General features: G+C 42.5%; 1 protein-coding gene across 4 annotated transcripts in view; it reads right to left on the minus strand.

Moving 5' to 3' along the window:
- HIPK1 (homeodomain interacting protein kinase 1) overlaps window positions 1-9,410 on the minus strand; it is a 52,870-nt gene extending 43,460 nt beyond the window's left edge. For 2 of the 4 annotated variants that reach the window (XM_047724534.1, XM_047724536.1), the window contains exon 1: window positions 8,930-9,087. The gene's annotated coding sequence lies outside the window, so the exon portion shown is untranslated. Of the gene's footprint in view, window positions 1-8,929; window positions 9,089-9,329 lie in introns of those variants that run through there. The other 2 variants (XM_047724533.1, XM_047724535.1) reach the window with 2 other exon arrangements.
- Window positions 9,411-14,178: the final 4,768 nt, after the last annotated feature.

The raw sequence follows: 14,178 nt of genomic DNA on the forward strand, positions 1-14,178 counted from the left end.
TCCAGAATGTACTGGACAAAGTGGATGCTATCTACTCTGTTCAGTTAACTATTTTAATAGTGTCTAGCTCTGTCCACTATAATGTAAGGGGACCACGGATAAAATGACCAGAAAACAAGATGGTGTGAAGCCTATCAAGAGGATCTTCTGAAGAACCACAGGAAGTTATTCTTAGAAAAACATGGACAAAGGGAGTAAAACAGCCCAATTTTCTGTCCTGGAATATCCCATAAACACCTCAAGCTCAATAAACCCCAAGACTTCCAAAGCTAATACTTTCAGAAAAAAGTTGAAACAACTGACAGAACAAGCCATTCCTATTTATCTTCCCCTTCTCAATCATATAACCCTCAGATGCTGTGGGGCTCTATATTAATTCTTCTCTTGTCCATACTTTCCCTCTTCTCAATAACTACTTCCCAGGATTAGTCATCTGCAAAAGAGTCTCAAATCTTTATTTCTAACCCAGACTTCTCTCTCCTCAACTCCAAATTCTTACTTCCAAATAAAATTCCACACTGCAATTTGGGTATCCTGCAGACATCCCAAATTTAACAAGTCCAAAATTAATCTTATGAGCCTCCACCCAACCCCTAGTCTTCTAACTCAATTATGATACTACATCTTAAGCCAAAAATCAGAGAGGCAATGAGTCTCCGTTTCCTCATCTATAAATTGGTGATAATACTTAACTCATGGGATTATTCTGAAAATTAAATTGTTTAATACATGTACAGTTTCAGTGCCTGGAATTCATTTAGTATGATTATCCTGAAACCTCCTCCTCCCTGATTACTCCACCTCTAATCTATAACCAAATCTTACCAATTCTACCTCCTAAGTATATTTCAAAATCAGCCATTTTTTTCCTACCCCTTTTGGGACCATTCTAGTTCAATAGCCAATAGTCTCCAAACTAATCCTGAATGCACTCTGGGGATCTTTGTTTTTAAACTATGCAAATCAGATGACTGCTCTTTCTTAACCACCTTCCTCCCCCTGCCTTCAGGGTTTTCCACTGCTTTGTGGATAAAGTCCAAAATCCTCAATCTGCCTTAAAACGCTCTCCAAAAATCTGGTTGTTGTCTTCCAGAATCTCCTCACCTTAATTCCTCCATCCCAGCCATACCGCCCATACTGCCCTTTTCAGTTCTTGGAAGGCCCTCTAATATGGTGAAGATTTTCTTCTGGAAAACCATTCATTCATTCACACACACACACACACACACACCCCTCACACACATACACCCCACAACTACCACCCATCCCCCACCCACCATGCACTCCCATAGCATCCTGTTCCTCCCTTACAACTCAAAATTATTTACTTAATGTTACTCACATTTCCAGCTACAGTGTTAATTCCATGATAGGTGCCATACAGGTCTTGTTCTTTGCTTATAGCATCAGAAACTACTGCACAAACCCTGGCAATATTCAGATATGCAGTATTTATTGGATGATTTCGACCCCTGCCTACCAACCTCGTATCTACTCCCTACCACTCATATTAAAGTTCAGGATTTTCAAATGCTTGGTTTTATTTTTCAAATATCCCTCCCTTTTCTCTGTGCATCTTTGAGATATAGAGGGAGTCTCCACTCCACTACACATAGTTTAATTTTACTAGTCATAAGAGAATAAACACACATAAGAAAGGAAGGAAGCATGACAAAGGATGTTACAGAACATAAAAAAGCAATGTGTACATTTCTTTGTGCCTGAATGCAACTAAAAACCATCTGCACTGGACTAGACAGCTGGAACGAAGAACAAATCCTCAGCCTTCGATTTCTAAAATGTGGCCTGGATTTACTTTAAAAAGAGTTTTCATAATTTATATGAATCCTGAGGAGAAAAAAAAAGTGTAAATTAAAAGCTAAAGCCAGTGCAATTTAAGTCCAAGGCTACGAATTTACAAGTCCTCTTGTTCTGCCTATATCACTGACATAATGCCAAATTAAAATAAAAGAAAGGGGCACCTGGGTGGCTCAGTCATTAAGCATCTGCCTTCGGCTCAGGTCATGATCCCGGGCTCCTGGTTTGGAGTCCTGGGATCCAGCTCGCATGGAGCTCCGCGGGAAGGCTGTTTTCCCTCTCTCACTCCCCCTGCTTGTGTTACCTCTCTCGCTGTGTCTCTCTCTGTCAAAAAAATAAATAAAATCCTTTTTAAAAAAGAAGTGAAAAGAAAAATCTGAAACCAAGCAGTACCTTTACAAAATTTACCTATTAAAATATATGCAAAAAAACTTCTCACCTATTATAAAACTGAGCCAATTTTTAAACAATGAAAGGAAGCAAATTTTTGAAATTTGTTTTCCATTGCATATCTGTTGAGCTATTAATTTTAACAACCTATCAATAAACAGGAGCACAACCTTTATGTGCCTAAAAGTATTTGATAAAAGAATTGAATACAAAATGTGCAGTTTGTAGCTATATCTAGGAATATGAAAGTTTAAAAAGTTAATAAATCTAAAAAGAATTCATGAAGTATAATACCAAATTTTTAAAAAATATGTTCATAACTAGACACTTTAAAATACTGCATTTACCAGAGTAATGTTATGGACAACTTTTCACCCAATAAATAACAGATACAGATGGTTTCAAGTCTTCAGTGAGCGCTGCAAAATGTGTAAGTTCTAGGAATTTTTCTAAAAGCTTAAGGATATAAATGGACGTAATTCTTATTTAGTATGACAAACTTTTAAGTCTATCCATAGGGAAAGAACAACCCAGAATTTGACTGGCTTTCCCCACAGTAAGGGTGCGTGGTACTTAAGTCAGTACAATGCCAGGGTGGCTGGGACTCACCCTGACCTCAACAAGCACAAAGTGAAAAGAAAATACAAAATCAAACCTGCCTGGAAAAATAAACACTCTTGGGACACCTGGGGGGCTCACTTGGTTAAGGATCTGCCCCCAGGTCATGATCTCAGGGTCCTGGGATTGAGTTCCATGTCAGGATCCCTACTCAGTGGGCAGTTGCTCCCTCTCCTTTTGCCCCTCCCCACTACTCATGTTCTCTCTAATAATAAATAAAATCTTTAAAAAAAAGAAAAAGAAAAATCAACACTCTTATCTATATGACATCCTGAAATTCAGCTAAAAGCAGTCATTCTTAGACATAAGATACAGATACTATGTTCCAGAAAACCACCTTTGCAAAATGCTGGAAAAAATTTTCTTCCTAGGGTGAGGCCTCCCCAACAAAAATATGGAACAGAATTAACATCTGCAGAAAACTTACTATGTATCAGACTCTGTTAAGTTACGAATATTACCAATTCGCAGGAGAGCAGTGCCCAATAAATTACTTGGGATTTCCTAAAAAATGTTGCACCTCTTGACTCTAGTAATAAACGTCTTTTCATTTCAAATCTGATTTCCAAGGATTTAACTATCTAAGTATATTGACAAATTTGGCCACTGTATTCATGGGGAACTAGAACTAACAGGCAAAGGGTTACTAGCATTTGTACTTATTGCTAAAGAGAACTGAGTCTTGCTAGAGCCTACAGTTTTCAAAAACAGGCTTTCAAAATTAAAGGCTTCCCTACTCCCTGCCATGCTCACATCTACTGAACATTTACAGGGTGCCCCACATTATGGGCACTACAGGTAGCTAATATTACTACAAAGGATTCAAATATTATAACTATGAAAGGAGAAGTGAGTTATGACAACCAAGGTAATCATTTGTCAGTGTTCTGCCCTTCCTTTCCAGGTAACTTACATCTTCCACACCAATAATAAACTCCTACTGCTTTTGCTTAGCATCATCTTTGCCTCTTTGATACAATTTAACAATTGGTGACCTAAATAACCTAAAATCAGTACTGTAAATTTATTGCTTTCTCTGGCACTTGTTTGTCCTCGGCTGACATGTACACAGATATACATCTTCTCTAGCACGATGATATATAAAGAATATTCCTATCATTAAGGTAGGTAAATAAGAAAACACATTCTGTAAAAATAAAGCAAGGAGTAGTGTTGGGAAGAAAACTCCTTCACCGTAACACCATCTATCTCTCCACTCCACTCATTTTTCTCCACCCTTGCTGACACTCCTGGGCTATTTCAACAGCCTAACTTGCTTTCCCCAAATGGGACTCTCAAGCCTCCTTCTTAAACTCCCTTCTCCCAACTCATTCTTCACCTTACAACTGAAACTTTAAAAAAATGCTTATCTGTCTCCTGCTTAAAACCTTGAGATAAAGTACAAAATCTCCAAATTTCCTAGAGTAGGCCTGATTTCTCCCATCCTAGTTCCTTTACACATAATATTTCCTCTCTGAACTTCATTGTCCCCTCCTAGTCTTCTCTTTTTCTAATTTCTACTTATCCTGTTAGTCTCCATTTTTTTCAGTGTGGTTATATAGGCTGTTGGTTTGGATCAAAATCTACTCTCTCCTTCACCCCAGGCTCATGGCTATGTTCACCAGCAAAAACCCATGAAGACCCAGCTCCTACCATGAAACAATGCTCAAGGATGACAGAGCTAGAGCTGGAAAGAACTGTCTCTGAATGATCCTGTAAGAGCAGAACCACCTGCCCACCAAGAATGCTCACTTGAACCTGGAACACTTACTTCAGGATGTCACATGAAAGAAAAACTATTTTCCTAGATTATGTATGTGTTAGTCAGCCTTATGCGGACAAATACACTCAGGAAAGCCTTGCCCAGGTCACTTCGTACTAGCTTAGGTTTCCTGGTAAAGGCTCCCACAGCATCCTCTACCACTTCTCAGTACTTATGACACCTGTACTTATTTATGTCATTTACTCATTTAACAAACATACTGAGTACCTAGTCTGTCTGCCTGGCACTGTTCTAGAAACTAGGGATAACAGTGGTGTTCCAGATGGACAAGATCCCTTGTCTCCTGGAATTTACTTTCTTCTGGGAAGACAACACACATATATCCCCTAAGAAAACAGAAGCTATGATGAAAACAAAACACAATGATATGACAGAGATGGTGGGAGGGGCAGAGATACTCTAGATTTGGTGGTCAAGGAAAGCCTTGTAAGGTTGTGGCACTTAAGCTAAGATCTAACTGACAAGAAGAAGCCATTCCAGTGGAAGAGAACAGTTAGTGCCAAGGCACATTCTTGGCTTATTTGAAGAAGAGAGCAGTGTAGATGGAACAGAATAGAAAAGGAAATAATAGAAGCAGGCAGACAAGAGCCAGATCACGTATTAACTCAAGAGGCCACCCTAAATGTTATTCTAAGTATGACTATTTAAAAGCTGACTTCTTGGGATGCCTGGGTGGCTCAGTCAGTCAAGCGTCTAACTCTTGATTTTGGCCCAGGATGTGATCTCAGGGTTGTGAGACTGAGCCCTGAAACAGGCTCCACGCTGGGTATGAAGCCTGCCCAAGATGCGCTCTCTCTCTCTCTCTCTGCCTCTCCCCCTCCTCCCTCCCTCTCTCAAAAAGAAAAATTGACTTCTAAACTGCAAATTCTGTAAGGGTAATTCTAAATACCAGTGTAGGTATCTTTTTGGGGGTGGGTATCACCAGCATCTATCACATACGATATGTGTCAAATGTGTGTTGGAATGAATGACTAGAAAGAGATCTTTACTTCTCCATATGTAAACATAAGGGGATCTCAGGTGTCATACTGACTGAATTAGAGAAATAATCAACTGAAATAGAAATTATAGTCTCTTGCCTACAAGAGAATACCTAAACTAGTTTTCTAAGTGTAGTGATACAGAAGAAAAAAATAAGCATGAAACCCTAAGAACACTATTTGAATGAAAGTCCACCACCCCTTTCCTGTAACACTTTCCTTCATAAGGAACCAGTAAGCCAATTACCCAACTAGTATGCAAAGAGAGGGTGTGGAATAAGTGGTGTTAGCTGATGAAAGAGTAATTCTACAATTCTATGTAACTTACAGCCACATAATCAATATTTTGTAATATTCTGGTAAACTATCCCTCTAGGCAGGATATCTTTTCCTAAATTTCAATCTCTCCATTATTTGGAATGATGAATCTATAGCAAGAGAACAAAAGAAAAGTACGTATTTTTTGTCTTTGGTAAAAAGGTATGCTCTTGGTATGTGCACCCAACAGTTTACAAGGCCTATAAAATTTAGAATGAAGAAAGCTATACCTCAAGGAGTTTCAAGCATAAGGAAAATGTCAAATTAACAAAGTAAATATCAATATGGAACATGAATCTTGAGATGACCCTGTTTAGATCAGTCAGCAAAGGCCTAAGGAAAAGAGGACTTAAATAAGGTAACAATACTTTGGCAGATAGAAGGTGGAATAACTTCTTTCAGATTATGAGATAACTTTTGCCAGTATGCCAGGGAATGTGGAAAAATGAAAAACTGTTTCAAGTAAGGAGATGTACTCGACTGAAGCAAAAAACACTGGCAAAAAAGTACAGGGATTCTTATAGCTAAAACGGACCTGATGAGACTCTTTCCAAAACCCCCTAATTCCAAGGTGAGAAAAAGGAGACCCAAGAAAGGCAAACAAGTTTTACATAGAGCTAATGAGTTGTAATGCTGGCAAAGAATTCAGGTCTTCTGATTCTTTTCCATTAAGCACTCTGGGAAAGCACCGTACCAGGTGCCCTTAAAGAATCCAAAAGAAATATACATAAGCTTCCCTATCTTCTAGGAGTTTAGAATGTTGCTTAGGTGATGTAACACACATACACACACACACAGAGGAAAAAGAAAGAAAGAGAAAAATATAAAAACAGGATATAAAAAGTTTTTTTTACAGAGCCAAATTATGCTCTACAAAAATACATAAGTCATTTAGGGAGCTGTGAAGTTAGGAACAAAAAAGGAACCAAAAAGCAAATCACTGATTGTTGAAGTGGTACTTGAAGGAAAAATGATTTTGATGGGTTGTGTTCAGAATGGCACAATGTAAGGGAAATGTAAGGGAAGAGACTAGGGAGAAATTAATAACTGTAACTTGAAAAAAAAAAGCTAAAAACATATGGATTGCTTTATGCAGTCATGAAAATGAAAAAGGGCAGATCAGGAAGTTCATGTTTGCAAAATTACTTCAAATTACAAAAAGACGAGTTACAATATATAACTAACAACAAGTTGTGCAAGTTCCAAGTGTAAGAAGTTTACAAGGCAGGTTTGGCTCACTGATTTCTCCCAACACAACCACTGACTGAGCTGTGCTTATGAAAACAAAACCACAGAATGAAGAAATTCTATTTTCCAGAGAATTGTGAATTTTGAGATTATCTTTTTTTCTTTTAGGAGGGAGTTTTGGTTTGGTTTTAAATCTCAAGTTACCAACCAACTTACTCTACAATCCATAAAACTACAATATCCAAAAATGGTATACACTATTTATGAGTATCACCAGCAGAAGTCCTACTTACCAACTAGAGCCAGTATACATATTTACAAGATCTCACTCACCATTTTACTCATCAGATGCTTTACTGGCTTGGCTGCCTCCAGTTCCAACCACAAGTTACTTTACTAAAATATCCTCCCAGCAAGGAACAGTATCTTAAAGTCACAGATATACTTCCATCATACCAGTATTGTAACACATAATTCTGGGGTAATTACATGTAAAGATCCAAAATCATAGGTAACAGGACTTGTTAGATTTTTTAAATGTTTTCAGAAAGCTTTAGAACTATATAAGTAAAAGCCTGTAATGACTTGAAATCTCAACAATCTTCAAAACACACACACTACAGACCAGGAATCAAAAATAGCTTTACACAAACAAGAGCAAAATTGTAGGTTTTGCTGAGGGCATCAGCCACTTAATTTAACCCCATTTCATCAAGAGCAGGAAGCCAGGCTGCTGTTTTCATCAGTTACTAGGGAACAAATAAGATAAAGGACAGACTAGGCAGAAGAGTCTACAGTTGAAATGAATATTTTGATGCAATTTCTGAAAATTCCCGAAGTGTCACTAAGAAAAAGCACCTAGGGCTTCCTCAAAACTAGCTGAGGGAGTGCTTTACGTGCAAGAAAGACATACTGAGGCTGAGGATTGTTTTTTCCCCTTCTCGAGCCCCTCCTCCCTTCCCCCACCTAAACAGGAAAGAAAACGCGCCCAGCATAAACACAAGGCCAGTGCTCACGGTTTGTCACAACAAACTGGAGGTTAGACCAGCGCTCTTGGAGACCGAGCCCCAAGTCCCGGTTGCTAAACACAAAAAGGGCCTCTTTCCCACAGACCTGCGAACAGTACGGGCCTTACCCAAGAGTTTTTGGTTGTTTCCTCACCTTTTCTCTCTCTCTTTTCTTTAAACGAAAGCTTTGGAAAAGTGGCGACAGACAGCAAAAGTTTCCCTCCGAGCCAGACCTCTAAATCCGCCTTGCACAGACACACATTAGGTGGGCTGGTCCCACGTAGTCTCCACCATCATTACAAATTACAAACCTAACGATTAAAGAACAGAAGCGGAGAGGATAGAAAAGCTTCCACACCCACCCCGCCACCGCCGTCCTTTCCAGACACCGCTTCCTGGTCGCAAAGAGCACAAATAACCCAAAACCATGGTGATAAGCAGAGCTGTGAAATACACACGCACAAGCCACACGATGGGAACCTGCCACGACGGCCGGGGAAAAAAACCGGCCGGGTGAGGAGGCGCAAGGCGGCCCCCTGTCATCTGAGGACAACAACACGCCCCAAAGAGAAGTGGCAGGAGGCAGGGGGAGTTGCCCCGAAAACAAGCCCGGAGCCTCCTCGCTTTCCCGGGAACGCAAGCTCCTCCGCGGCCGCTAGCGGCCGAGCCACCGGACTGGGCACCGGGTCCCGGGTGGGGGCGCGCCCAGGGAGGCGCCCCCCGCAGGCCGGGCGCCCCCGAGAGCCCGCGGCCCTCCCGGCCCCGCCTCGGGAAGCGGATGGGAGCTCGCTCCCCGCCGAGGCCCCTTCCCGCCCGGTCCGACTCACCGCCGGTGGGTCTGGTTCTCAGCCGCGAGCTGGGGCTGCCGTGAGGAGGCGGCGGAGGAGACGAGATCCGGGGCCCCGTCGCCGGGTCATCATACCCCCCGCGCGAGCCGGCCCGGGCCCCGGCCCCCGCCCCCCGGAGCCGTCCCCGCGCCCGTCCCGCGGGGGGAGCCCCCTCAGCCTCCCGCCCGCTCCGCCGCCCGGCCCCTGGCCGCCGCCGCCGCCGCCTCAGCCCCGCGCGCTCCCGCCTCGGCCTCCCGCTGCAGTCCGGGGCCACCGCCGGGCCTCTCGCTCCGCAGCCGCCGTTGTCGCCAGACTCGACGAGCCGAGCGCCGAGCGGCCGCCCCCATCCGGCGGCCCCGCCCCGCGGGAGCCATTCACAGTCCAGCGCCATGACACCTACTGAGGCGGAAGTGTCGAGGAGCGGGCGGATTAGGAGGACAGCATAGTACAGATGGGAGTGGGAGTGGGGGGACCTCCGTGAGGAGCCAGCGTGGATCGAGTGTGGGGGCCGGATTCCCCGCCCCCTCCGCGCGACAGACTCCGCGGTGATTTAAAGGTGTTTGGTGGCGGTGGGGGGGTCCAGCTGTGAAATGTCATCCCAGCCAGTGTGACATCACCACAGTCTAGTGTGACACCCCCAGAGATTGGGCAGCGCGCGGTGAAGCAGTGCCTAGGGAAGCCCCGCTGCTGGTGAGGAATTTCCTCAGTTTAGGCCTAAACGTTTCGTTGCCATCTAGAGTCGTTCTGGCAGAGTGGCATCCGTGCACGGGATCTGGAAGCCTCCTCGTACATCAGGAGCCGCTTAGGAGACTACCGCTGCCCGCCAGAGGAAAACTGTGTGCATTGCGAGGTGAGAAGGAGCAGCTGTGCTCTGGACCCAGCCCCTCAAAACGTGCAGTGAGCGAATGCTACCATAACGTTCTTGCCTCGAGCAGAAGATAGTAAGACTGGGTATTCAGGAACGGGAGTGCATTGGACACACAGCATTCAGAAAAAAATGGACTCTGTAAAAGCTAGGTTATCCTAAAAGAAAGACTGTTGCCATCTCCCAGAGTCAAGAGATTCTCTCCGTAGGACTTCAGAAACACCTCCCGCTGTGTAAAATGTTCTTGTTCCTAAAGTGGGGACCATTTTTAGAGACAGTAGTGTAACCTGTTTATTTTTTCTATCCTGCAAAGTGCTGGAGGCAGCAATGATCTGAGCCCTACAAAGTGACCGTCCAGCATCATGGTTGTTTGCATATACTCTTTGAGGAGGGGGACAGAAGTGGCTAAGTCAAGATTCTGCTATTACACTGTATTTCTCAGATCTCACTTGTATATGTTTTTGACCTATTTGGATCCCTATCTCCTCACAAAAAGAAAAAAAAAGTGAAGATGTGCTAGTACTCTTGTGAAGAAGTGGTAATACTACGTTAGTTTGTTCATTAAGGTTTCTTTTCTGGCTTAACAGCACTGGGAGCAGTTCTGTTTTATTGGGAAAAGGGAAGTTTATTTCCCTAGAGGACCAAGGTTAGCAAGTGTTCAATCCCACGGGGCAGTTTTGTTTGCTTATCTTCACAGGAACTGAGAACATAAAGTCCTACATTGGGCTGATCTGGGAAACATCAAAATACAGAGAGTGGGTGAGCATGCCCACTTGGGGAGGAGCCAGGAAAAAGGCAGAACTTGAGCTCTGGAGTAGAATAGATCCTGCTCTAAAAGCAGGCTTCAAACACACTAATTACTTACCATGACTTGGCTCAACCAAACTCAGTGACATGCTTCTAGGCTCCTATTATCTCAAGTTATGTCCCTTTCCTCTTTTCAAACACATCTCAAAGTCCAACTTGAGGGAAACTTTCCTGATTGACTCCCATTTTATTCTAATTATTTAATTCTACATCATCATCTGTGTATTTACTTCCCTCTACCTTATTTGTACTTGCTGATCTAGGTTCATGGTTCTTAGGTCATTCCTTCAGTCGGCCTCACTACATGGAGACCTTCTCAAAATCTACTATTTCCCCCTCTCTAATATACATTTATCCATCCAACAAACTGTATGCCTCCTCTACTCCAGGCATTCTCCTAGATACTGGGTCAGATGCAAAATGAATAAGACATTCCCTTGGCTCACAGTCAACAAGGAAAAAAAAATGCATGGTGACATATATAAGACTTGAATGACAGAGCTAAAGACTCCAGAAAAGGAGATATTTAAACAGGGCATGGTCAAAGAAGTTTCAAGTTTAATGTAGCTGGGTTCATTTGTCCCTTCAGCAAATGTCTATTGAGTATCTTTGTGTGCCAGGCACTATATTGGAAATTAAAGATACGAAAAAGAAAATGCATGGTCCATGGTCTGAAAGAGCCGACCCTTCAGCAGAGAAGGCAAGATACGGAATTAGTAAATTAGGTTGAGTCAGATTTTAAAGACCATGAAGAACTCTTAGAGGTTTAGCCAAACAGGTAATATGAAGGAATCTGTGCTTTAAGGAGAGAGGCAGTGGCAGTGAGAAGGATGGCTGACTGGGACATGTAAAGACTAGAGAAACAGAGACTAATTAGAAGGCTATGATGAAGGGTTGGTCAAGCAGAGACCCTGGAGAGAAGGGGTCAGAGAGGAGAACTCTTTCCTCCTAGACAAAATGAGTGCCACTAGAGAGGGAGCTGTTGCCGGTTGGAAGCATTGAATCTCACCTAGGGTATGATATTTCTCTGTGGCCTAGAGCCTAGATTCAGTGTTGCAGACAGGAAGTACTCGCTCAGGAGCTCCATTACTTAAGACCAAGTAGGAGAAGCTGACCCAAAGGCTGAGTCACAGGAGAAGTTGAATCAAAAAACTTGTCCAAGTATCCGAACAAATAGTGAATCCAAGGGTCCAGGAAAAAAAAAGAGAAAGAGAGAGAGAATTCAAGTAGACGCTGACAGTTGTAAAACTGGGAGAAACCAGCTGAGACAAAAGGTCTGAAGGAAAGGATAAGAGGCAGAACATGGAAAAAGCCTTTGAAACAAGAGGGCATCCTCAGTGGTTTTTTAAAATCTAGATCCCAGAAAACTTTTTACTTGGAAATAATTCCAAACACACAGAGAAGTTGATAATAAAAAGAGCACCCATAAATCCTTTACTTGGATTTGTTGATTAATTTGGATTTGTTGATTGCCCCTTTTGCTCTAACACTTGCAGTCTCAAATAGATAGCACACATACACACCCATTTTTTTCTGACCATTTGAAAGTAAAATGGCATCCACCATGCCCCTTTATCCCTTAATGCTTCAATGTCCTAAGAATATGTACATTCTTTTACATACACAACGTGTACCGTTATCAATTCCAAGAGACTTAACATTGGTACCATACTTCAATCTACATCCATATTCCAAATTTCATCAATTAATCCAATAATGTCATTCTTACCCATTTTCCCCTTCGAGTAAGAGGATCCATATAGTGCATGTCTCTTTAGTCTCCTTTAATCTGTATCAGTTCCTTAGCTTTTCTTTGTCTTTGATATTTTTGAAGGGTACAGCCCGCCCCCTTTGTTTGGACAAGGGAATGTTCCTCATTTCCAATTTGTTGCTTATGTTTGTCTCACCTTCATTCATTATTAGACCCCAGTTATCCATTCCTGGCCAGAATACTATTGTGATATTGTGATATTGTGTCCTTCTCAGGATATCAAACCCAAGGTCGGATGATGACTCTCTCCCTCATTGGGTGATGATAATTTTGGTCACCTTGTTGAGGTGTCTGATTCCTCCACAGTATATTTACTATTTTTTTCTCTGTAATAAGCAATTCATGGGGAGACATCTTAGACTCTGCAAATATCCTGCTCCTCATCAAATGTGTTCCCATAGTTTTAGCATCTATTGATGGTTCCTACTTGTACCAATCCTCCCTTATCTCTTATTAATTAATTAGTTATCTATTAATGATATAGACTCATGGATTACTGTGTTTTTCAATGGTTTATTCCTTACAGTCCTTAATTATTTGCATGCTAAAATTTTCCAAATTTAGTCAATGAGGACCTTTTCAAGCTCCTTTGTCTTTTTTTTTTTTTAAGATTTTATTTATTTTTTTGACAGAGAGAGACACAACAAGAGAGGAAACAGAAGCAGGGGGAATGGGAGTGGGAGAAGCAGGCTTCCCACTGAGCAGGGAGCCTAATGCGGGGCTCGATCCCGGGACCCTGGGATCGTGACCTGAGCCAAAGGCAGATGCCCAACGACTGAGCCACCCAGGCACCCCGCTCCTGTGCCTTTTTTAGCACGCCCGACTTCCACATGTTCCAGACCCATCTTGACTCTTGCAGGTTCCCCATTCCTTGGAGCGCTGGATTTCTCCACTGAATGCTTTGTATCTGGCCCGAAAAAAACAAAGGGAAGAGAAAATATGGATTATTTGTGTGGGAAGGTTTTTTTTAAGATTTTTATTTATTTACTTGGGAGGAAGAGAGAGCATAGAGAGAGAGGGGGAAGCAGACTCCCTGCTGGGCAGAGAGTCCAATGCGGGGCTCAATCCCAGGACCCTGAGATCATAACCTGAGCCAAAGGCAGCTGCTTAACCAACTGAGCCATCCCATGTGGGAAGTTTTTATAGGCCAGGCCTGCAGGTAGCAAACACATAGATTTACTTCACACACATCACACTGGTGGTAACTCAGGAACGTGGATACTGCTGCAATGATTAGGAGATGACACAATCTATCCGTGTGCCCAAGAGACCTGACATAGTAAAAATTAGGCCAGTCTCCACCATGCTTGTCCAAAAGCTATTTTCTATGTTACTTCTTCCATATTGGTAGGATCCCAGTTTTGTTCAGACAGAAGGAAGATCCTTTGATTTCAAAGAAGGTAACTTCCTCTCACCAAATCAGGAAATGAATTACAGTGGTCCAAACCAATCCTGGTAATTCCAGGTCTTGTCACCAGTGACTAGTCTAAAAGTACATATAGACTCAGTTCTGAAATAGGAAAGAAAGTCTAATGGGGGGCTCGTAGGAAAATTTTTCTTTTTGTATAAAAAAGGACCTTCACAGAAGAAATTCTTTTGTCCCTGCCTCTCTTTTTGCTGAGTGAAAACACCAGGCGTGGAGCTGTCATACCCATCTTGTGACCATAAATGTCACAGCAAACAAAGATGAAGACAGTCAGGATGTTGAGGACAGCAAAGGAGACAGAAAGGAGTCTTTGATGACAGAAGTAAGCTTTTGAATGAACCTGGGACTGCCCACTGCTTCTGGACTTTTTAAGTAAACAA

The sequence above is a fragment of the Lutra lutra genome, chromosome 4 (assembly GCF_902655055.1).
Source record: "Lutra lutra chromosome 4, mLutLut1.2, whole genome shotgun sequence".
Taxonomy (NCBI): domain Eukaryota; kingdom Metazoa; phylum Chordata; class Mammalia; order Carnivora; family Mustelidae; genus Lutra; species Lutra lutra.